Source organism: Caretta caretta, chromosome 9, assembly GCF_965140235.1.
Source record: "Caretta caretta isolate rCarCar2 chromosome 9, rCarCar1.hap1, whole genome shotgun sequence".
In the NCBI taxonomy this organism is placed as follows: Eukaryota; Metazoa; Chordata; order Testudines; family Cheloniidae; genus Caretta; species Caretta caretta.
Window position 1 is genome coordinate 93,486,877 of NC_134214.1, and position 24,160 is coordinate 93,511,036.

Consider the following 24,160-nt stretch of genomic DNA (forward strand, 5'->3'; position numbering starts at 1 on the left):
GCCACTTCTGTTCACTTTGCAGCTGCAGTTCGAGAGATTTCTCTCTTTCTGAAACTGAGCGAAGAAAGTCACAGTATGAGTCTAAGAGACACAAGATTACTGAATTCAGCAATTTATGGAAACAATATCTTTTTAAAAAATACCCTGGAAAATACCTTGACTGTTGCCTAATCTCAAGGCTACCCAATTATCCTGTTTAAAAAAAAATAAAAAATCATTCTGCCATGCTGTTTCCTTATGAAATAATTGTCTAGCTGTTTTCCTGCCTTTCTGTTTGCTCTCCATGTGTTAGAATAATGGGTCTTAATAGTTATTTCCTTCTCACCAAACAGTTTTAATATACTTCTCTGTTGATTCATTAACTCTGATTTCTGTTTTTGAAAGTTGGTGATAAGTATAACATTTAATTTTAAAAATATCACACACCATTTTGCTGGTTCCTTCCATCTCTTGGATCATTAGTACATTAAGCCTGTGTGTTATATCCGCAGCAAGCAGCATGTTGCTGTCACAAACTGGAGCCCTCTCTATACTAATAGCTAGTGTTCCTGCATTCAAATGTAAACTTTATGAGTTAATTATTCAGTTAATGAATAATGAACATTCAATTAAAAATTAACTAAATGACGATGATATGGAAATGAAGATAGTTCACGTAGTTGTGTAGCATTTGCCCATCAACAAGTAAAGTTTACTTTTCTTGCCAGGAGAAGTCAATTCCTCAGGTAATCTTCATAGCAAAGATACACTACTTCCCTCATAACAGTTATGAGAATTACACTGCAACTAAATATGACAGTGTGACGGGGTGATCTACTCACCGCAGGATGGCACCTCCTCCTGGCCATTCTGGGGATTAGCTCTGCATGGCCAATGCTCCTTCCTACAGTTTAACTCTTTTTTTCTCCCTCGCTCCAGGAACTGCAGCCTCTGCTTCATGACTAAGTCCTCCAACCAGGTCACTGTGTGGTTTTCCCTTCCAGGGATGTGTATCAAAGTCCCTGCTCATAAGCAGTTTGAAGTAGTCCTCCCATTCACTGCCCCAGCCGCCACTCTCTCAGTGGCTGGTAGGGGAACAGAGGTCTGCCCTGTACCCTGGGTTCTGGATCAGGGACCCTCTAAAGTTTAGAGTCTAAACAGCAGCCCAGGTGTGGTCCCCTCTTGCACCTTGCTGCCTTTCCCCGAGCCTCTTCCTTAACTACTGGCCCTTCCCATTCCTTTGGGTTTGCCAGCCTCTCAAATCCCTTCTCCCAGGGAGTAACCATGGGCTACTTGTCTCTATAGTTTCCCAAAACACCTCCCTCCTCCTAGGGAATGACTGCGATAGCCTCCTCTGCTTCCAATGTCCGGTCTTTATATAAATCCCACCTGTTCCCACACAGGTGAGATTCCCCTAATTAAGGTTTTCCTCCCAGGCCTAATTCTCCCAGATTGCAGCCCAATTCAGCTGTAGCAGGGACATTGTGGGGAGTACACTCCATCTGTGACAGGCATCCCCGGGTTACAGCCTGCAACTGTGGGACCACTGTGCCCCTTTAACTCTCCAGCCTGGGCTTTAACAATGCTTTGCTAGTGGCAAGAGAAAACACCTCCAGGTGCTGTTTTCACTCAGCCACCAGCATACAGAGATACATGCAACCAAGTAAACTACTCATGAACTATACAGAGGGAGACACCAATAAACATGCCCAACCTCCAGCTTTGCACCCCTAGGCGCCGACTCGATGGGTGCTCCAGGGTTGGAGCACCCCCAGGGAAAATTTGGCAGCTCCCTGCCCCAGCTCACTTCCACTTCCTCCCCTGAGCATGCCACGTCCCCGCTTCTACTCCTAGTGCTTGCCTCCGTGAAACAAGCTGTGGGAGGGAGGGGGGGAGGAGCCAGGGAGTGGATTTGGGGAAGGGGTTGGAATGGGGGCAGGCCCGGGGTGGAGTTGAGGCTGGGGGGGGGGAGGGTTGAACACCCACTGGCACTAGGAGAAGTTGGAGCCTATGCTTGCACCCCAGAAATGTATTGTTTTACACTGCTCAAGACCTTCTCTTCAACAATGCAAACTCATTAGTTAGTTCACCACTTCGTCAAAGGATAGTGGACATGCACCAACCCGTGTAATCTGAACAGATTCCCCAAGCACATCAGACAAACTCACTGGTAAAGATACAACATTAAAATAAGTTCACAAATTACAGAAAGATGGATTTTAAGTTATTATAAGTGATAGGCAAAAAGGTCAGAGATAGTTACCTAAGGAAAAAAAAAATAAAACCACAGTCTAAATACTAAATTTTATTAAACTAAGCAAGATTTGACTCAAATGGCTTTTCTCACCCCACTGGAGGTTACAGGCATGTTATAGTTCCTGAAGTTCCTTCTCAGCCTGGGACCAATCTCCTCAGTTCGAAGTCTTTGTCTTCCCAGCGTTCTTGTTGCCTTTAGCATAGGCGGGGGAAAAGAAAGGTGGTCTCATGATGCCACTGTCCCTTATTTTATACTCTCAATTCATGTTCCAGGAAAGATACTGGCGCAGACATGTCCTGGTGGGCCTTGTTGTGTCACAGAGTTGAGCAATCGCCGTTCTGTGGTGCTTGCACAACTGTCTCTTACAGAATTGTAAATCTTTTGTTTACAATTCCCCTGCTGGTCAATGGCTCATGATGGTCGCTTAATGCCTGTTTGGATGTGGCTCATCATCTTTGTTGTCACTGGAGAGCTAGGCATCTTCCAAATTCACAACATATTTCAGAAACAGATAGAAAAATCTCATAACTTCATACACACTAAGGAGATACGTATTTTGACAGAACAATGAGTTTCAGCATATGGCATTTTACATGGCATGCTTTGTATGAAATATCACAACTATATACAAATGATGAATATGGGGGTTTATAGGATGCCACTTTGAGGTTCAGTGCATCACACCCACCACAGATAGGTTGTCACATTTCACTCCCTACTAAAAGCAGATAGAATCAGGAAGATTTGTATTTCTGCACTAAATTGTTACGGGAAACAAAGTTGTGATCTTATACTGTGGTTGTAGATAGAGAATATAAAGTAGAGTAAAGAACAAAAGAAGCAATCGAACTATTTAGGGTGCTTTTAGTCCCGATTTCAGTTTTGTTTTCAGCTACATTTAACATTCTTATTTTCAAAAACACAATTCTTGACATTTCAGTTACATGCTCATACACATACATTTATGCTGTAGATGTTTTGATCTATTTTGACCCTTCTGTGTGTTTGTGGTTTTCAAAAGCCACTTTATATGAACATTTATTTTCTGTAACTTTACAAACCACACATGAGGATTTGGAAGGTGGATCAATAGAATAGGTCCATAAAATCCATCCAGATTTTAAATGCAATAGTTGAGTCTTACCACAAGAGGACATCCAAAGACAGTTTGTCTTGTAATGTACTCACTAGGTAATGTGGAAAAATGAGGAAATACGTATTTGGCTTCAGAGTGCCAATGTCTCCCATACCCATTCTAGAACATAATGAAGTGTAATATATTTTACTCTAATGTAGAATTAGCATATGATATGATGCCATAAAGGTTAGCTATAGACTTGTTTAGGACTAACAATGTTTGAGGCAGACCCCAATCACTCCTAATGCCCTCTGCAGGAAATCTTTTCCCTGTTACATTGTGCTGGTGCACGTTTAAGCAGTATTATAATGGTTAAACATATATATATATATGAGTAATATATATGAGTAATGGAAACTGTCCTAGAAACCAGGATCTAGATTGCTCTTTCATAGTACTCTTCAAGTCAGGTGAAGAATCAGAAAACTGTAAGTATATAAACACATACATTGAACCTTTACGGTGACTTATTAACCCTTAAAACAAACAACACTTGTGACTCTTTCACTTTAATAGATTTCTTTTTAATTCCCACAGAATTTCAAGACAGAGTCATATATTGAAAGTGGAACATTTCCTTTGTCCTAGTGAAAATTAGATTTAGCATTCCCTTTTCACAAGATTGGCTTTGATTCTATAATCACTTACTTCTCAGAGGTCTCGCTTTAATAATTCCCTTCATTCTCAAATCAAACTACATTTTCAACAAAACTATCTGACACCAATTGAGACATTAGTCGGGAAGTTTTCAAAGCAATGATCTGGAATAACTTAATCTTGTATACAGCATTAAAAAAAGATTAATAATATTTTCACAGCATATAAGACTAGAAGGGACCATTGTGATCTTCTCGTCTGACCACCTGCAGAACAGGTCATGCTAACTCTCTGAACTAAAAATCTTGTGTTCCAGGCAAGACTTGCACTCACAGCCTTGGCATTGCTCCACCCAGTACTGCTTTATAAGTTTATGGACTCACCGATTATGCTGCTGGAGCACCCCTCAACTATAGAGTAATATAGAATTGCCCAAACCCTTAATCTTCTTCATGTTGGAAGTGGAACAAGCCTATCTTTCCTTTCAAACAACAGAAAACACAAAGGCAAAGATTTTAAAATGTGGGCTGCTTAGTACTTAGTGCTTTTGAAAATCAGGCCACTGACTTAGGTCCTGGAATATAGATTAAGGAGCCTAACTTTAGGAAACTTTTTTTAAATCTGTCCCAAAATCCTAGAAACACCTTGCAAAAGAGTGAGCTGTCCCTGTGGCTCCCCTGTGGCCAAGTATGGCACTGCAGTTGAATCCTGCCTTACTTTTCCCAATTGGGCATCAGTAAATTCATGTTCACATATTGGAGCAATAAGGAACCAAAACATAGTAATCAAAATAATTGTGTCTCCTTTAATAAACCCTCATGGAAGGAGAACTTGGAATAGCAGTGTCCAAAACCAAAATCTCTGCACTGGTCAGGCTAGTCTTCAGAGCAGGAGAGAGATCATCAACCCTTGCAACCTGGATGGCTTCTTCACCCTCCTTCCTGTTCCTGTTGAAATAGGCCATCCCTAGCGCAGAGCCAGAAGCCCTCTTAATTGCATCCAGGCTGCTTTGGTTGTGAGTCCCGGGCTCTCTTTCAAAGGGGCAGGACACTCCTTTATCAACCCAGCTTAGAACTTGGTTTCCAAAAGAACTAAATCTACCTGTATTTTAAGGGCCCAAAGCCCAGGTTATAAGTGTGCAGACAAAACTGGGGACTCTTACCAAGACTTCTCAGGCAGCACAAAAGTGTACATACTGTACAGTACCTGACATATCACTGAATGAGGTTTCAACCAAATATAACTCCATAGAAATTAACAAAAAACATATTTTGATACCATAAAAAACTGCAACAATCCATTCAAATTTATCAAGTATCAGTATCAAGAAAAACATATCTTCCACTATCACTGGAACATCAAATCCTCCTAGGTGGAGGCTTCTGTAACAGCACTATGGCCAAGAAAAGCCCTAGGCCTGATGACCTACTGGTGGAAATATACAAGCAATATTCTCAGGAACTTTGCAAACCATTTTTTAGTTATTATTACCTATGTATTCACCAAAAGCACCTTCCCCAAATCCTTTGATCTGGACATTAAAATATTAGCAATATATCCTTGCAGCTAGACTGCAATGATCATTTAACCACTGACACAAAAATACAATTAGCTAGATTATTCAGTATTAGTCCGTATCCCTTTAGTAACCAGGATCATGAAAGATTAACCGCAGTCTCACTGTTATTCTCTATCCAGGAGAAATAATCATTGCAATATGAAAACAGATGGAACTGGTGAAAGCAATTGACCCCATTGAATGGTCTTTATTTTTTGCCGTTTTGAAAAATGTGAAAGAACACTGCTGGAGTCAATTTAAATTTATCAAAATAACTTCCTTCCTTAATTACAATATTATACTTTAAGTGTACTCAGACCCAGCCTTTATATTTGCATCACCAAATAACAAAAATGCAGATATCCAAGTACCTGATTTGTAAGTTCATTTGCAAGCCCAAATTCAGTTATATGTTAGCATAAATTATTGCAAATGAAAAACTGCGAGAGCAAATATAAAATCTGTTCTTGAAAATGCAGCTTCAAAAATTGCTGCAGCACAATTGTTTGTTGTGTGACAGATGATCAATGATACGAGCATAATGTGATCTTGGAAATGTACTTCATTTGCAGATAGTGAACCCAGATAATAAGTTAAATAACATTGATAATAGCTGTATATCTAGATTTGACACACCCAGCTCCATTATATTCCCCTTTCTTGTATATTTGACACCTTCTCTTTTTCTACTTAAGAAAATAACTTGTACTGTTAACAATTGTGTTGATCTTTAATAAAAATAGTATTTGAAATATTTGGCATATATCCGAATTGTAAAGAATGGCACTGCACTGTAAACACCATTATTGTTCTGGAAGATGTTTTTATTTACGTGGAGACAGAGAGGATTAAAAAAGGATTGTGAGAGACGGAGATTTCGTTGTTGTCTTATAGGGTATGTCTACTCTTCATGCTGGGTGTATGACGGCCATGTCAAAGAGACATAACTGTGCTAGTTCCCATTATGCTAGTGCACTACAAACAGAATGAAAAGGAGGACTTGTGGCACCTTAGAGACTAACCAATTTATTTGAGCATGAGCTTTCGTGAGCTACAGCTCAAGCTCATGCTCAAATAAATTGGTTAGTCTCTAAGGTGCCACAAGTACTCCTTTTCTTTTTGCGAATACAGACTAACACGGCTGTTCCTCTGAAACCTACAAACAGAATGTAGCCACGGCAGTACAAGCGGCGGGAGAGGCTAGTTACCACTGGGCCACAAATCCATACCTACTCTCTGATGGGTACACACTTGGAGTGGCTAGCCCCTCCCAATGCTCATGCTTCCCCTGTTACATTCTATTTGTAGCACCCCAGCTAGCTAGCGCGAGTCTCCTTGAGCTGTCATACCTTTAGTTTGAGGTTACTGCATGTGGTAGCAAACCTCGTTTGTTTCTTTTCATAAAGCATCTTTTGCTTTTTGTCAAATCATTGTCAAAACATCCAGTCCTGCACTGGAGTTAGATTAGGGATTCACACCTTTGTAAAAGGCTTGGCAAGACTCAAGTGTTTTGATGTCAGACATTACTATTGATTTTCCTTTGAAAACAATTCCTTGGAGAATCATTCTTCCCTTTGTACTTAACATTTTTCTGTACATTTACCCTTCTGTACTGAACAGAGATGTATGTGTGGAAAAACAAACACCTAAATTTAGTTTCTGAATATTCTATTATTATTGTAGACTATTTTCATAATCATCCCTGTCCCTTGGGAAAACCAATGGAGGGTCACTTCCAAATTCTTCCAACAGGGGTAGGTGGAGGTGATAATTGAGCCATGGGAAAAGCAGGTGGTTTAGTCCTGCAAACTCATGCAATCTGCTGGACATACAAGGACATCAGGCAGAGATCTTGTGCCTCTGTACCAGCTCCCTGCTGCCCCATCTCTTCTGCCCTCCTCGCAGCTTGGCACTATTTGACACTGCCCATCCTGAATGCACCGTGGGATGATGTTAGAGAGGACAGTCCACTAACTGTAGGGTCCCTGTCCTAAGCACTAGACGATCCTGCATTGTGATCACGTGAGCAGACTAGTGCACCTGTACAAAGTTTTCAAGACTTTGACCTTTCCTCATGAGTCTCAGATTATAACTGTTGTAATGCTAAGGCTAATATCTGTGTAGTAGTTACAGTGCTGGGCTGAAATCCTGGCTCAATTGAAGTAAATGGGACTTTTGCCATTGATTGCAGTGGGGCCAGGATTTCACCCCAGGTGTCCATCACTTAGGGTACAATCATGCTTCAGAGCACGTGTGCACCATTTGATGGGTCAAAAAGTAATCCCCTATGCAGTCAGTTTTCACTGAAGATTAAAAGGCCATATCTTCAGTAAAGAGAGTTAGGTGACAATCCTTGCCCTCTTTATTGAATCTTTAGCACACAGAGCAAAGCAGCTGCAGAATCAATTACAATACATCACTAGATTAGAAACCATGTCACCTGGAAGTAGGAAGAGTGTAAAAAAGTCATAAGGACCTACCACACTGACATTAAACAAGAAGAAGGGTATTGATGAAAAGTAGCTGATACAGAGCAAGGAACAAGAAGGATTCAATTAAGCAGAAGGAGAACTTAAACTTCAGAGAAAAAACTCCTTGCAGTAATATGAAAAAAACTGTATGTGCAGCTACTGTACAAAATGTCTAAGGAAAAGGCAGGTGTCTCAGTCAGACTTGTAGGATGCCAATTGTTCTTATATGACATGATGATAGGCATTTTCACTCCTGAAAGAACCTGTTCTCAATGAAATAGACTGGCAGTTTCATATAGAGTATCTTCCACACTATAACTACATTCTATAAATTCACATGAGCTGAAACTCTGTTGGACTTGCTTTGTGCAGCAAAATAGCTGGGAAGATCAATCCCTCTTATTATATCACCTTAACGAAGAGGAAATCAGTGAATGTTTATAGCCAATCTGTGAGCAAGAAGGCTCAAAGAGGTTGTCTGCTTATCTTCTTGGCAAGAGGAAGAGTGGGGAGATTGTAGCTAACTGAAGACTGGAAAGGTTTTAAATGAGGTAAAAATGATATTGCTAATCAGTTCCTCACTTATGCCATTTGAGTGGAGTCAAAAATAACCCTGAGATTGTGGGCCCAAGTGATGGAGAGGATGGTACTGTTGTTAACAAAAATAGTGAAGGAATTAGACAGAGAACATTTGTGAGAAAAGATAAAGACTTCTGTTCTGGACATATTCTTAATATGTTCCTTGCTCTGCATCAGCTACTTTTCATCAATACCCTTCTTCTTGTTTAATGTCAGTCCTATGAAGAGGACATGTCATAGACACAGGTTATGGTGAACAGATAGATTTATGAGTCGCCAACATAGAGAGATAGTCATCAACACAGCTCAACATGAAGCTGTTTGAGCTTCCCTCTTTCCTTCCCACTCCAAGATAGGTTCTAAAGTAAGAAGAGCAAAGGGCCAAGGACAGGGCCCTGGGGAACCCCACAGAGAGTGAGAAAGAAGAGGACGAAGACCCATGTGAAAGATTCTGAAGGACAGGACAGAGAGGTAGTAGAAGAAACAGGATAGGACAATATCGCTAATCTCAGTGAGGATAAGATGCCAAGAAGAGGAGAAAGCTCTTCAGTTTCAAAAGCAGCAGAGATATACTGAACGATTCTATTAGAATTCTTTGAGGGTGTCAACAAGCATGTGACTAGGGGTGATCCAGTTGATACAATGTCCTTGGACTTTCTGAATGCCTTTAACAAGATCCCACATAAAAGGCTCTTAAGCAAAAGTAATCAGTCATGGGATAAGAGAAAAGGTCCTCTTGGAACAGTAACTGGTTAAAAGATAGGAAACCAAATGTAGGAACAAATGGTCAGTTTTCACAATAGAAAGAGGTAAATAGCAGGTTCTCCCAATCATCTGGCACAGGCCACTGTCAGAGGACAGAATACTGTGCTAAATTGTCCATTTGTCTGACCCAGTGCGGTCATTCTTATGCTATTATGTTTTTAAGGTGAGGCGGGTGTAGAGGCCTTGTGATTTGGCCAGAAAGAGGTCATTAAGAACGTAAGAACAGCCATACTGGGTCAGACCAAAGGTCCATCTAGCCCAGTATCCTGTCTTCCGATAGTGGCCAATGCCAGGTGCCCCAGAGGGAATGAACAGAACAGGTAATCAAGTGATCTGTCCCCTGTCACCCATTCCCAGCTTCTGGCAAACAGAGGCTAGGGACACCATCCCTACCCATCCTGGCATATAGCCATTGATGCACCTATCCTCCATAAATTTATCTAGTTCTTTTTTTTATCTGTTATAGTCTTGGCGTTCACAACGAGTTCCACAGGTCACATTAGAGACATAGCGAAAACAGTTTCACTAATGTGAAAATGTCAGAAGCCAGCTTGGAAAGGACACAAAGTCAACACATTGGTCATAAACTGCATAGTCAATGGGTGAAATCCTAACCCCCACCCCACTGATATCAATGCAGGAACTGTCATTGACTTCAATGGGACTAGGATTTCACCCATTGAGTTCCGATGTTCAGAGGTGGGAGATGGGACAATAGTAGGAGAGGCAGGTAGGACTGAGGGATGGCTTTCTGGGGATAGGGAATACCAGGACATAAATGTTTTTTGTAAAGGGAAGGAATCAGAGGACAGTGAAAGGTTGAGAGGGAAGGTGAAAAAGAAGGGAAATACAGGGGAAATTGAAATAAAGAGTCAGGAACAAATGTGATCACTGGGACAGACCAAAGGGTTGGAAGTGAAGAGAAGACACGAGATCTCAAGGTTCACAATGAGGAGAAAGAGAAAAAAAGAGTAAGATTGTCACAAAATTAAGGAGAAGGCAAGTTAAAGCTAACACTCTGGATTTGCTCTGTCTCCATCTTCAATTTGTCCTGTTGTGTTTGGAAACTGCAACACATATGGGGCATTTTTAGACTGAGTTCTTTGAAACAGGGACCATGTCTTCATATATTTTTGTGCAAGACCTAGTACAGTGGACCAATTATTCTAATCAGGTGTTATAATATTTATATCAAATAATAATGATCTGTTCTCAAAGTGGAGTTTTGCCACTGACTTCAATGGGAGCAGAATTGGACAAATGGTACTATATACACATCAATAGGTCTCCTAAGCCTCTGCCATATCTGGGCCTATCATGATCAGCTGTGGTTGATGTGTAGTCTTGACTTTGAATTTGTTTGATTTTTTTATTAAAGCACAAGTTTAATATTTTGAGACAAGCAGTCATGAAAGCATGCAGGTATGATCAATGCTGGAAAAATGACAGAAAGGCTATATGCACTCTCTGGATGAAGAAATAATATATCTCAACAGAAAACAAAAATTCTCTTAGGATAGAGTTGGGGACATACTTTAAAACTAAAATGATTTATGAAGTTAGAATGACAAGCAAAGAACTGCGGTTGGTGGGTCCACTTTCATATCTTAGCCTCCCTAGCAGATTGTAAGAACCATCTCACATTTTTTCCATTTAAATGAGGTGTATGGTTAATGAACAAGTGCTTTTCCTGATCTGCCCATTACTAATAGACTCATTGCCCTAATCTGTGTGTTACTCACTAACTAGGAAAAACTGAAGCACAGGATTTGCAAGCAGGTTAGGGTAATCAACACTTAAAGCACCACGGGACCAATATTGCGCCCATTGGTAGTTTTGCAACTGATTTCAATGGGAGTAGGAAAGACTGAGCAGAAAACAAGTTGGAAAACACTTGAGTTTCTACAAATCAAATAATATTACTTGCCTTAAAAATATTTGTACCCTAACTTACTGATCTAATTGCCTGTGCATACAAGGGAAATTCATATGCGTGCCTTTTAATAGCTATCATCAACTCGGCTAAAGCCATGCTGACTTCAAATGAAGTATGGTGAGAAAATTATCTAGACTGGCAAAGACCTACAATAAGAGAACTATCAACACTGGTGAGATCAACGTAATTAAAGATGAAAATGGAAGTACGTTAATCAATGAGAACCAGATTAAGGAATGAAAGATAATTTACTTTGAAAGGGTTATGCATAAAATCCAAGAGAGCCAGGCTTTATCATAAAAGCAAACCAGAGTCTGGTAGCACCAGTCCTAGAAGAACTTGCAGGAGTATGGAGCAACATGAAAAATATGAAAGCTCTCAGCCTCATTGGCATACCAGCAGAAGTATGGAAGTGCCTGGGGAAGTAGGAGTGAACATATTGACTCAACTGTTTATTTTCGTCATGATGGCTGATGCCTGGAGAAAAATAGTCGTTCCTGGGTGCTCTAAGAGAAAAGGAGACGTACAAGACTGTGGTAACCACTGCATTGAACTCATGAGCCACACAACGAAGATCTGGGATAAAGTTATTTATAAATGAGACTACGAAGAGACGTAAATGTCCGTGACAATCATTTTGGATTCATGCCAGGCACATCAACAATGGCTGCTATCTTTACATTAAGATTTATTATGGAAAAATATAGAGAAAAGATGAAAACCCTGTACAAAGTATTCTTCAGTCTTTAAAAGGCTTATGACTGACTGTGTGCTGAGAGAAGTCATCTGGTGGCATGTGAGCATGAAACAGATACCTGAAGACTATATCAGACTTCTCTAGGACATGCACAAGGGGGCTGTTACCACAGTCAGAAGGCCATGTGGAGAAACAGAACAGTTTCTAGTAAGAACCAGAGTACATCAAGGCTTAGCACTAAGCCTTTTCTTGTTCATTGGTACTTGCACCTACAGAAATCATCTGGAGAGTGGCACCCTGGTGCATGCTTTTTACAGATGATTTAGTGCTCATGGGGGAGAGCACAGATGAAGTGGAAGGAGATTTAGAGAGATGGAAGTGAAAGAAATGGCAAGACAATCAACAGAAGTAAAACAGTGTATGGTTTGTAGGTTTGATGATACCTTGCAGAAGACAAAGAGATTGTAAGTCGGGGGCAGGGGGAGTGGGGTAGCCACTACCAAAGATACTGAAGTTCAAGTACTTAGGTTCGACCCGATAATGGAGAACTCAACAATGAACTTATAAGCAGAACAGGACACTGAAGAAGAGACAGGAGTAGATCTTGAATATGGTGGACATGAAAATGTTAAAATGGAAGCTTGTAGTTATAAGGATGGACCATGTTTGAAACAAACAAATTCGGGGAAGGGCGAAGGCTGTACCAATTATAGAAAAGCTGAGGGAATCTAGGCGTAGATTTGGGCATGTGAAAGAGGATTGGAAGACTATATAGGAAAACTGTGTTAAACCTAGAAGTGGAGGGTAAGAGAAGGGTTGGAAGACTAGGTGGATGGATGTCATCCAAAAGGATTTTTAGCTGCAGAGCTTTTGAGGAAATGCTTCAAGGCAGACTGGAATGGAGAAGTACTTGAAGAGCTGACCTCCTGCCAATAGGACTAGGAGGAAGACAAGGACAAGGACAAGGAGAAGGAGAACAACAACAACTGGGTGTAACCACGATTTGAGAACCCCCACAATTGTTATGCTAACTGATCTATGCTGAATTAATCTTCATTAACACTCTTACCTGAATTGAGTGAAACTTAGCAGCCTACCTGCTGAAACTGCTGGTACTTAAAGCATGAACCTTTGTATCTAAACTCAGTATCCAGACCACTTGAACAAAAGGAAGAATCTCTATCAGATGACAGCCTAAGTGAACAAATAGCAGATATCCCCTTTTAACTCTCTGTAAGATCATACAGTAGTTTTCCTGAAGATTTGTAGCCTTCTTTGTGGATGTTTGTCTCCTAAGAGTGGTTGTTTAGAATCAGAGAATATCAGGGTTGGAAGGGACCTCAGGAGGTCATCTAGTCCAACCCCCCGCTCAAAGCAGGACCAATCGCCAACTAAATCATCCCAGCCAGGGCTTTGTCAAGCCTGACCTTAAAAATATCTAAGGAAGGAAATTCCACCACCTCCCTAGGTAACGCATTCCAGTGTTTCACCACCCTCCTAGTGAAAAAGTTTTTCCTAATATCCAACCAAGACCTCCCCCACTGCAACTTGAGACCATTACTCCTTGTTCTGTCATCAGCTACCACTGAGAACAGTCTAGATCCATCCTCTCTGGAACCCCCTCTCAGGTAGTTGAAAGCAGCTATCAAATCCCCCCCCCCCATTCTTCTCTTCCACAGACTAAACAATCCCAGTTCCCTCAGCCTCTCCTCATAAGTCATGTGTTCCAGTCCCCTAATCATTTTTGTTGCCCTCCGCTGGACTCTTTCCAATTTTTCCACATCCTTCTTATAATGTGGGGCCCAAAACTGGACACAGTACTCCAGATGAGGCCTCAATGTCGAATAGAGGGGAACGATCACGTCGCTCGATCTGCTGGCAATTCCCCTACATATACATCCCAAAATGCCATTGGCCTTCTTGGCAACAACAGCACACTGTTAACTCACATCCAGCTTCTCATCCACTGTAACCCCTAGGTCCTTTTCTGCAGAACTGCTGCTGAGCCATTCAGTCCTTAGTCTGTAGCGGTACATGGGATTCTTCCGTCCTAAGTGCAGGACTCTGCATTTGTCCTTGTTGAACCTCATCAGATTTCTTTTGGCCCAATCCTCTAATTTGTCTAGGGCCCTCTGTATCCTATCCCTACCCTCCAGCCTATCTACCTCTCCTCCCAGTTTAGTGTCATCTGCAAACTTGCTGAGGGTGCAATCCACACCATCCTCCAGATAATTTATGAAGATACTGAACAAAAGTGGCCTGAGGACTGACCCTTGGGGCACTCCTCTTGATACCGGCTGCCAACTAGACATGGAGCCATTGATCACTACCCGTTGAGCCTGACAATCTAGCCAACTTTCTATCCACCTTATAGTCCATTCATCCAGCCCATACTTCTTTAACATGCTGGCAAGAATACTGTGGGACACTGCGTCAAAAGTTTTGCTAAAGTCAAGGAACAACACGTCCACAGCTTTCCCCTCATCCACAGAGCCAGTTATCTCGTCATAGAAGGCAATTAGATTAGTCAGGCATGACTTGCCCTTGGTGAATCCATGCTGACTGTTCCTGATCTCTTTTCTCACTTTCCTCTCCTCTAAGTTGGGCAAAGTTTTGGGGGGGGGGGGGAAGGGGAAGAAAAAGGCTGGTTTTGTGTCCTCTGAAAAAGTTCCAGGTTTAAAATTTCCTTTTCTTCTATCAGGCCAAAAAATAAAACAACTTTATAACCTTAATAAAAATAGCTCACACAAGTTCTCTTTCTCCATCTCCGCCATGGTTTCAGATGAAGTCATAAAGCTGCAACACTGATTTTCCCATCATCTGTGTGAAAACATGTAATTAACAAGTGATTATTCAATTTGGTTTTGCGTTTTCCCCAAAACCATGGCATGAGCTCTCCAATCTTTAACTCAAGTCAAACAAACTATACCTTTCAGTAGATGCAGTGTTGAAGATGCTTTTGCCCTTTTTGAAAAGAGAAGGATGACTGATGCATGAAGGTATTGCTATAGAGATGGCAGATGGACTTATGCAATTAATTGAAGATTTTTATGGAAAATTGCAATATTCAGTGCATCTAGGCATTTCTCATTGTGTCTCTATAAACTTTGGTAATAGGGATTAGTGGAATGTTTAACCCTATTAGGCTAATATAAAACATGCAAAACAGGGATCAGTTTATGTCCAGTAAGTTGTGGGGTTTGGCTTCGTTCTGAACCACAGGCTATAATGATAATAACAAGGTAGAAAATTGTGTATTGCATCATCTGCAGGAAATGTAATGAAATAGCTACCAGAGGAAATGTGTTCGGGATTATTGTATTGCACATTTTATCTAAGATATGTTAGAGATTAGAAACAATAACATCTTGTCTCCTGTGGTAAAAATATGCTAATAAGGATGGTAACAACATTAATGGGATTGTTGCAGCCAGTCTTTGTTGTTGGAGTAGAACACATACTGCAAAGAAACAAAGGAGTTTCCTTTTAAATCTAAAAATCAAGATTCTCTCTTTTCACCATAAATTTACATTACAGTATTTGTTTGGTCATCAGGAGACTTTGTGAGGTCTCAGAATCTGGTATTGGGTAATCAATTGCTCTTACAAGAGGTGTCATAGGAATGTAATCAGGGGTGAAAGTGAGTTAGAGGACTTACCGGTATGCCGGAGTACTGAGCAGGGGGCGTGGCCTCAACCAGAAGAGGCCGGGCCTTAAATCCCCGGGCCCTTTAAATCTTGATTTAAAGGGCCAGGACTCCAGCTGCAGTAGTGGCGGCTGGGAGCCCGGAGCCTTTAAATCACCCCCAAGCTGCCAGCTGCAGAGGCGGCTGGGAGCCCCGGGTCTCGGGGGCGATTTAAAGGGCCCAGGGCTCCAGCTGTCTCTACTGCAGTGGAGCCCCGGGCCCTTTAAATCACTGAGGAGCCCTGGGGGCTCCCGGCTGCCACCACTACCGCCCCGGCCCTTTAAATCCCCTCTGGAGCCCCGCCGCCGCTACCCCAGGGCTCGGGCAGCAGGGCTCAGGCCGGGATTTAAAGGGCCCCAGGACAGTAGCAGCGGCTGGAGCTCTGGGGCCCTTTAAATCCCTGCCGCAGCCCTGCCGCCACTACCCCAGGGCTTTAAATTGCCCTCTGGGAAAGCCGGTCCTGGTACGGCACACCGGCTCTTATTGGTACGCCGTACCGGGGCATACCGACTTACTTTCAACTCTGAATGTAATGTTTTACCCTCCTGTTCAGTGTACATAAGAGACCACGAGGGGAGACAGGGATTGGATTTGTGTCATAGTGCTATGATATATGCGGATAACACTAAGCTCTATAGGCTAACTGCCACTTTAGGTGCCTAAGTCCCCCCTTCTGAATCTAGCCCTTTGCTTGTTTCATTTCACCATTTCTGGTTGAGAGTGCAGCTTGGATGAGACTAAGTTGACTGAAGCCCAGTAGAGAACAAACCAGAGCTAGTTCTTCTTGGTTTGGGGGAAAGCAGCCAGAAGAAACAGCGTTTTTGACTGCTTTTGCACATTGAGCAGATGTTTTCAGAGAGCTATCCACAATGACTCCAAGATCTCTTTCTTGAGTCATAATAGCTAATTTAGACCCATCATTTTGTACGTATAGCTCAGATGATGTTTTCCCAATGTGCATTACTTTGCATTTATCAACACTGAATTTCATCTGCCATTTTGTTGCCCACTCACTGCAGTCTGCTTTGGACTTAACTATCTGGAGTCATTCTGAATCATCTGTAAACTTTGCTGCCTCACTGTTTACCCCTTTTTCCATCATTTATGAATATGTTAAACAGCACTGGTCCCAGGACAGAGCCCTGGGGGAACACCCCTATTTACCTCTCTCCCTTGGGAAAACTGACCATTTATTCTTACCCTTTGTTTCCTATCTTTTAACCAGTTACTGATTCATGGGATAAGAGGGACGATCCTCTCATGTCTGCTTAAGAGCCTTTGATGATGGACCTTGTCAAAGGCATTCTGAAAGTCCAAGTACCGTATATTGACTGGCTCACCCTTTTTGTTGACTCCCCCCCTCAAAGAATTCTAATAGATTGGTGAAGCATGATTTCCCTTTAAAAAAGCCGGGTTGACTCTTCCCCTACAAATCGTGTTTCTCTACTTGTCTGATAATTCTGTTCCTACAATAGTTTCAATCAATTTTCCTGCATAAATTAGTACAAAGTGTTTTACACAGGATTAGCCTGGAAGAAGCGTTGTAAAATTCAGCAGCCATAATGCCAAATGCATTGTCCTTTCTGAATGACACACATTACACTTCTTTTCTTCATAGCCTGCATTGACTTCCAATTCATTTCCAGGTACATTTCAAGATTGGGGTTTTGTCCCTTCATCTTCTACCACTGCAGCTGATCAGCTGAGATGCTTCTGCTTACGTTCCCCAGTTTATTATTTCTAGAAGGGTTCAAAAGATTCTCTACTGAGGGACCTCAACACTGATATTCACTTCGTTCACCTCCTACACATATGCTTGCTCCAAAAGTATTCAGATTTGCTGACCTTCAGGGACCATAGGAAAATCTGTTTACTCAGGTTCTCTCTGAGGTGGGCTGAACAGAAAGGGTTTTAGTTTTTACAATTTTAGCAGTTTTTGGTGGTCTTGTCACTGTGTCAACTCTGATATATTTTGTAAAATGTTTGTAATATGGATTGTGTATGCACTTAAGAGTTTCATGAACAGTACAGTGTGTAAACACACACACACACACAAAACTTGTCAAAAAGCAGTCTGTAATTGGCTTCTGAAGTTTGAGTGTTTATAGTGTGTGGCTCCCAATTTTAGGGATGTACATTTTGGAGAGCAACTGATGTTTGTGATGCAAATTAAGTTGACCTCTGCATAACTGATCTGCACGTGCAAAAATTTGTACTTGAAAATTGTTTGAGCATTAAAAATCCAGATGTCTAAAATTAAGATAAAAAATGTTTTTCATAAAGTCCTAAGCAGTGATTGCTGTCTCAGAGCAGCTACCTGAGCCTGGCTAGGTACTGTGCCCAGCTAAGCTTAGCTAGATATTGTGCCCAGCTGTCTCCAATTCACCCTATGGTCACGTTTTCTGAAGTGGCCACTAATTTTGTAATATACAAAGGAATGTTCAATTGTTCACATCTTCCTAGGTGAAGATAAATTTAATATGCATTTGATTAATTGTGGGGCTTTCATTCTATATACAAATCACATGTAAAATATCTAGCCTAAATAGTTACCTTTTTATTGAAAGAAAGATGAAGGACAAGCATTGTAAATGGTCTTTTCTGGCAGTTTTGTTGGAAGACAGATTGCAGTTTCTATTTCCATTTTTAAAAAAAGAACTGTAATTAGAATAAATAGGAATTATCAGTGGTGGATTAAGTCTGGAACATCTGCAGAGAGTCTCAAATTTCCAACAAATATGTTGATTTTATGATGCAATATTTCTGTTTTATTTCCCATCTAAGTTTCTTTTGGACTCCTTGGTTAAAGTGCTGTGCAGCTGTAATTTCTATGGCTGCTTTTGGCCCTCCATTCCATTTATTACTTTATTTTTCTTTTAACAAAAGAAATGGATCCAAGACTCCTTTCAGCCTTATCCCCAAATAACTTCAGTTATTCTTCCCTTTTGATTTTAGTTTTGCAGCAAATCAACTTCTTTGTGTCTCTCACTTTAGGCTGTTATTAGTATTAATCATGTTTATTATGGTAATGCCTAGGGACCCATTGTGCCAGACACTGTACAGAATAATAGACAGTCCTTTCCCCAAAGAACATACAGTCTGAATAGACAGGACAGAAACAGGGTAGGGGAAAGGGGTAGAACGCAAGAGGAGTGACCAATGTGATGACAGTAAAAGTCATGTTGGTTTTACAATATTTTGTGTGCGGAGGTGGGAGGGGAAGGAGACGGTGTCGGGGGGTGGGTTTGAGCTGAGAGGGGATAGCAAATTTTTTTTTGCTGGGAGGGTTTGAGAGGTGGTTTGAGTTGAAAGGGGATAAACTAAATGGAAAGAAACGTGAAGGGAGAGGGGATTAGAGGGCTAAACCTACTCCATACCCTTTTTTTCAGCAAATTGCTTCCATACGTGGGGGGCGACTCTGTAGCAGTCCCACGCATAGGGGCAGTAATTATGCCTGGCTCTTATGTGAACTGTGCATGGTGGGAGAGGAGCCCCCTTGCTCCCTCTTCCTCCTGCATTGTATCAGGACTGGCCACGATCTTGCCCTTAATAGGTCTTAATCATTTATCTCCTCCTTTCTAATGACCACAGTCCAGTTTTCTATCCCCTCCACATGCCTACATTATATAGTAGGTCCTAGAACTCTTACATCCCACTTCCTCTCCTCAGTATCACTTCATCAATGTACTTTCTGTAACGTGAACCAAATATGCATGCAAAACTCCAGCCATTTCCTCTCCAGCCTTTTACACAGAGCCTATCCCAGATAGTACTCGGGTACTGGAGGATAAATGTGATTTCCAGGGAATAGAAGACATTTGTTTCTCTAAAACAGATTTTTTGTAATGGTGCCTAGTAAAGGGTTAATAGATTGCGGCTGATATCCAGACTGGAAGAAGCCATATTTTAGAAAGAGAAAATCAGTGTGCCATTCAAGGAACAAAGACCTTCCTAGCCAACAGAGTATTTTCCCACCATTTATGACTTCAGATATTATCAAAAGGAATAAGGAAAATGAATATTTATATAAACCACTTTCCACTTATGGATTTCAGAATTCACTAAAACATCAACTGTTTGCTTCATAATAGAATGACAAAGGGAAATACTATTACCTCCACTTACAAATGGGGAAATGGAGACACAGGCTAAAAGCTGTTTGCAAGTGTGGCCACTGATTGTGTGTGCCCACCTTGAGACATTTAGGGACAGCTTTTCAGGTGTTCTGAGCACCCGCAGCTCCTACTTCAAATTGTTATTGGTGCTCGACATCTCTAAAGATCACAAACTAGGTGTCTCAAGTTGGATGCCCAACAACTGAGATAACCATAGTCAATAAACCCTTTGGAAAACTTTGTAGATCTTTGTCTAAGGTAACCCAGGAAGTCGGTAGCACAACTAGGAAGAGAACCCATGTCTTAGGACTGTTAGGCCTGTATTTGAGCAGACCACCATTTCCTCTGTGTTCCCTTCTTCACCTGTAGTTAAAACATATGCTGTCTGTAAAGTATCACTAATTAGAAGCCGTATAGTATTAGAGAGAGATAAGAGTAGAAGCAAAAACATTTCGGCCTTGTTGCTACATTTATCTCAGAACTGAAAGCCACAAGGCGGCGTAATAAAATTAGGAAGTCTGTTAGATTCTCTGCTCATGAAGATCCAGATTAAAATGCAACAAGTCAGGCTGGCAGTTTATTTCTTGTGCTGAGATGTTTTGAAATTTTCACTGTGCTGGGATGGGGTAAGGAAAAGAAGCGGACTAAAGAGTTCCCATTGACCTATAATGCAAACAAGATTTCAAACACTAAATGGCTTGCTAATTTGCGAAGCTAAAAGCTCTCTCCTTCTGGGTGCAACTTTAGATGAGTTCAAAAGAGTAGATTACCTGCTGCATATTTAATCAATAGGTGTCAATGTGATTGACTATAATTGTCTATCATAATAGCTCTCCCAGGCCAGATTAGGATAAAAAGCAGCAAGGGTGAGATCCTCAGCAATCTGAAGCCAAAGAAGCTATGCTGATTTACGCCAGCTGAAAAATCTGGCCCAATCTATCCAACTGATATATGGAAGAGCTGGTTTTCTCACTGTATTTTTCTATTTTTGCACTATGCTTCTGCCTGAAAATGTTCTTCACCACGAGAACCATAAGACATGATTGCACAGTCACCAGAGAAAGCATGGAAACAGATGAACAGGAACATCCATCCAGGAGAAACTATACAGCCTAATCCCCCACGAACCCACCCCAGAAACCTTCTACATCTTCCCATGATACACAAACAAGGGAGCCCAGGCAGACCTATTGTATCTTGGCCATGGCACCCTTATTGAAAGAATATCAGGGCTTGTGGAAACCATCTACAAACCACTCTCCACAAAAAGGGCCAGCTTCCTCCAGAACACAACTGGCTTCCTCCAGAAACTCTGCAATATTAACACAATCCATCAGAACACCATCTTTGCCTAGATGGATGTCACCTCCCTATACAATGTCACCTCCCTATACAATACACCTCCCCTCACAATGATGGGATTGCTGCCTGCCTCAAATATCTACAAGACAATGGACAACACTCAGCTATCCATTTCATCCTCATTCATAAAAGTTTACATTCAACAGCAAGCACTTTGTCCAAATTGTGGGAACAGTCATGGGCACTAGGATGGCTCCCCAACATGCCAACCTCTTCATGGGCCACCTACAATCGGCTTCAACAATGGAATCCAACAGACAACTATGTCTAAGAAACCCACGGATCACCACACCTACCTTTGCAGATCCAGTAAGCACCCCAAACATACCAAGAATTCTGTTACTTATAGCCAGGCACTCTGCTACCACAGAATATGCTCTGAGGAGAAAGTCCAGGGTACGCATCTTAACACCTTTTACATTTGTCACTTATCACCCTGCATTGGAACCCATAAGCGGTATTACACAATTACAACTCATATTTGATGGGATCACACCCTAAAAGAAATCTTTCCTGAAGCCCCTCTTTTAGCCTTCAACTCCCTCCCAACCTCAAAAGCAAGCTCCCCAAAGACCAGGACCCACCAACTCAAAGTGATTTGATGATTTAACTGGGAATTGGTCCTGCTTCGAGCAGGGGGTTGGACTAGATGACCTTCTGGGGTCCCTTCCAACCCTTATATTCTATGATTCTATGATTCTAAGTGGCACCAGACCCTGCCAGAACACCAGATGCAAAACCTGCAGACATATCTCCACTGCCACAACGATCAACACTCCGCCCACCAGACACTTTTAAGAGCCATGGGTCTTACTCATGCCCATCACAACAACATGTGGTGTACCTCATCCACTGAACTAAATGCCCCAACAACTATGTGGGTGAAACCAGACAAAACACTACACTCTCAAATGAATGCACACAGGAAAATGATAAGACAAAAACACCATGTCACCTGTAGGTGAACACTTTCATAAAGTGATCACTCTATATCTGACCTCAGTCCTCATCTTCAGAGGAAATCTACACAACCCCTTCAAAAGATAACCTGGGAGCTTAAACTCATAACTTTGCTAGACACTAAAAATTATGGTCTAAAGACACTGGATTTATGGCTTATTACAACACTTTGTAACCCATTAACTCCCCCTTTGTCCTGTGACTGCAGATGTGTTAATCGGCCACTTCACCTTGAATGGTCTTAGAATGTGTGTTAACTCCTTCTGCTAAACAATCTGTCCCACCTTGTATTTAGCTGTGAACTCTGAGTATGTTTCCCAGACCTGAAGAAGAGCTGCGTGTTGCTCAAAAGCTTCTTGCACTAGCAGAAGTTGGTCCAAGATATTACCTCACCCACCTTGTGTCCCTAAACAGGCCAAATCTCTGTCCTGTTCTCCATTTCACAGTCCATTTTACTCACCCCTATTCCATTCCCATGGAGCACAGCTTGGGGAGCAAATCCAGATGGAACACCACGCAGTTTCAGTATTCTCCAGGCACAGTGGGCTAGAACCACTAAGGTTACTTGCTTTGGCATTGTCTCTTAGGATGTTTCTACACTGTAATAAAAACACCTGCAGCATCCTGTCTCAGAGCCCAGGTCAGTGGGGCCAAAAGTAGCAGTATAGACGTTTGTGCTTGGGTTGGAGCCTGGACTTGGAGACCTTCCTCCATTGTGAGATCTCAGAGTCTCAGAGTGTGCAACCTGAGTCTAAACATCTACACAGCAGTTTTATATCCCTTCAGCCCAAGCCCCATGAGCCTAAGACAGCTCACCCAGGCCTGCTGTGGTGGTGCCATGGATCTTTTATTGCCGTGTAGATGTAACCACTAACACTTAGGAGGCCTTTCGGGTGAACGTCTAATAGAATGGGCCTTCTCCCTCTTTCCCTAGATAGTCAGGCTCTGCTACCCAGTCAGAACCCTAGCGTTGACTATCCATTCTGATATACGGTACAGAAACATCAGCTAGAGCCAGATGCAGCACAGTATTAAATCATTAAGGAACAACCCCTTGGTTATCATAAGGATTAGAAACACTAATTGTATTAATTCATTCTTCATGTAACATGCGTAACCATGAATACACATGGGCGCTGTATGTAAATACAAGGAATACATTAAATGTTTCCGTTTATGTTAAACACCACAGACTTTTTCCTGTTCTCTCCAGAAAATGCCATTATTCACACCAAAATGATTTTCAGTTTAAAAATGTGCCAGAACCAAATCATTCGTTCTCTCTTTATACTGGTCTAACTTTATGCTCCCACAGAACTGTCATTGACATCTTTGTCTCAGTTCAACATTGATCCTCATGGGGGTGCTCTCTCACCTTAAATAAATTTTATGGCATTATATCATACTCTGAGTGCCTCCGTAGATTAGAATAAAATTGTGACATACCTTGTAAGAAGAAGTTTGCTTTCCTCTTTCTTTCCAGCATGTTCTGTTACTTTATTTCCCATAGGATCTTATGAACATTCTATAAGAAACTTGACAACTTAGGATGTCTTCTGCCAAAGAAATCCTCAAATAAAAAGAAAAAAAAAAAGAAAAAAAATTTTTTGGCAGAAGTAATTTGAGACCTTTACTTGCTGCAAATTTTAAGTAAAGGTGACTTTGATTCTGGTGTACAATATAATTTTTATGCCACAAAACTTCTTAAAAAAAAGCATATTTTGGGTGGCAAAGTCTGAATGTTGCAAATACAGATTTATATAAATGATTCAGCCTTCTTCAGGTTTCATTAAAGGAAAACACAAACAATATACTGTAAGGAGCAGAGTTACACCTGCATGAGTGCAGAGTGCACCGATTTCCATGGGGTTACTACAGATTTACACTTACCTGGGTAACTGAAATAAGCAGCTGGCTCCAAGAGCACAGAGTGAGGCTTCCTGTTTCCAAAAGCTGACTTCATAGTTTCTGACTAAGGCAGCATTACTTGTCTGAAGTCCTTTTCCTGATTTGCCATTGACGCCACAACCTCTGAGTTTCCCATGTTTGCAACCAGCTGCT

General features: G+C 41.5%; 1 long non-coding RNA gene across 1 annotated transcript; it reads right to left on the reverse strand.

The window, feature by feature from the left end:
- On the reverse strand, positions 1–24,160 carry LOC142073305 (uncharacterized). The gene is made up of 4 exons (XR_012670109.1): positions 23,990–24,160; positions 23,546–23,669; positions 2,327–2,716; positions 1–54 (listed from the first exon to the last, which is right to left on the reverse strand). It is a non-coding gene; the product is annotated as an uncharacterized LOC142073305 (long non-coding RNA).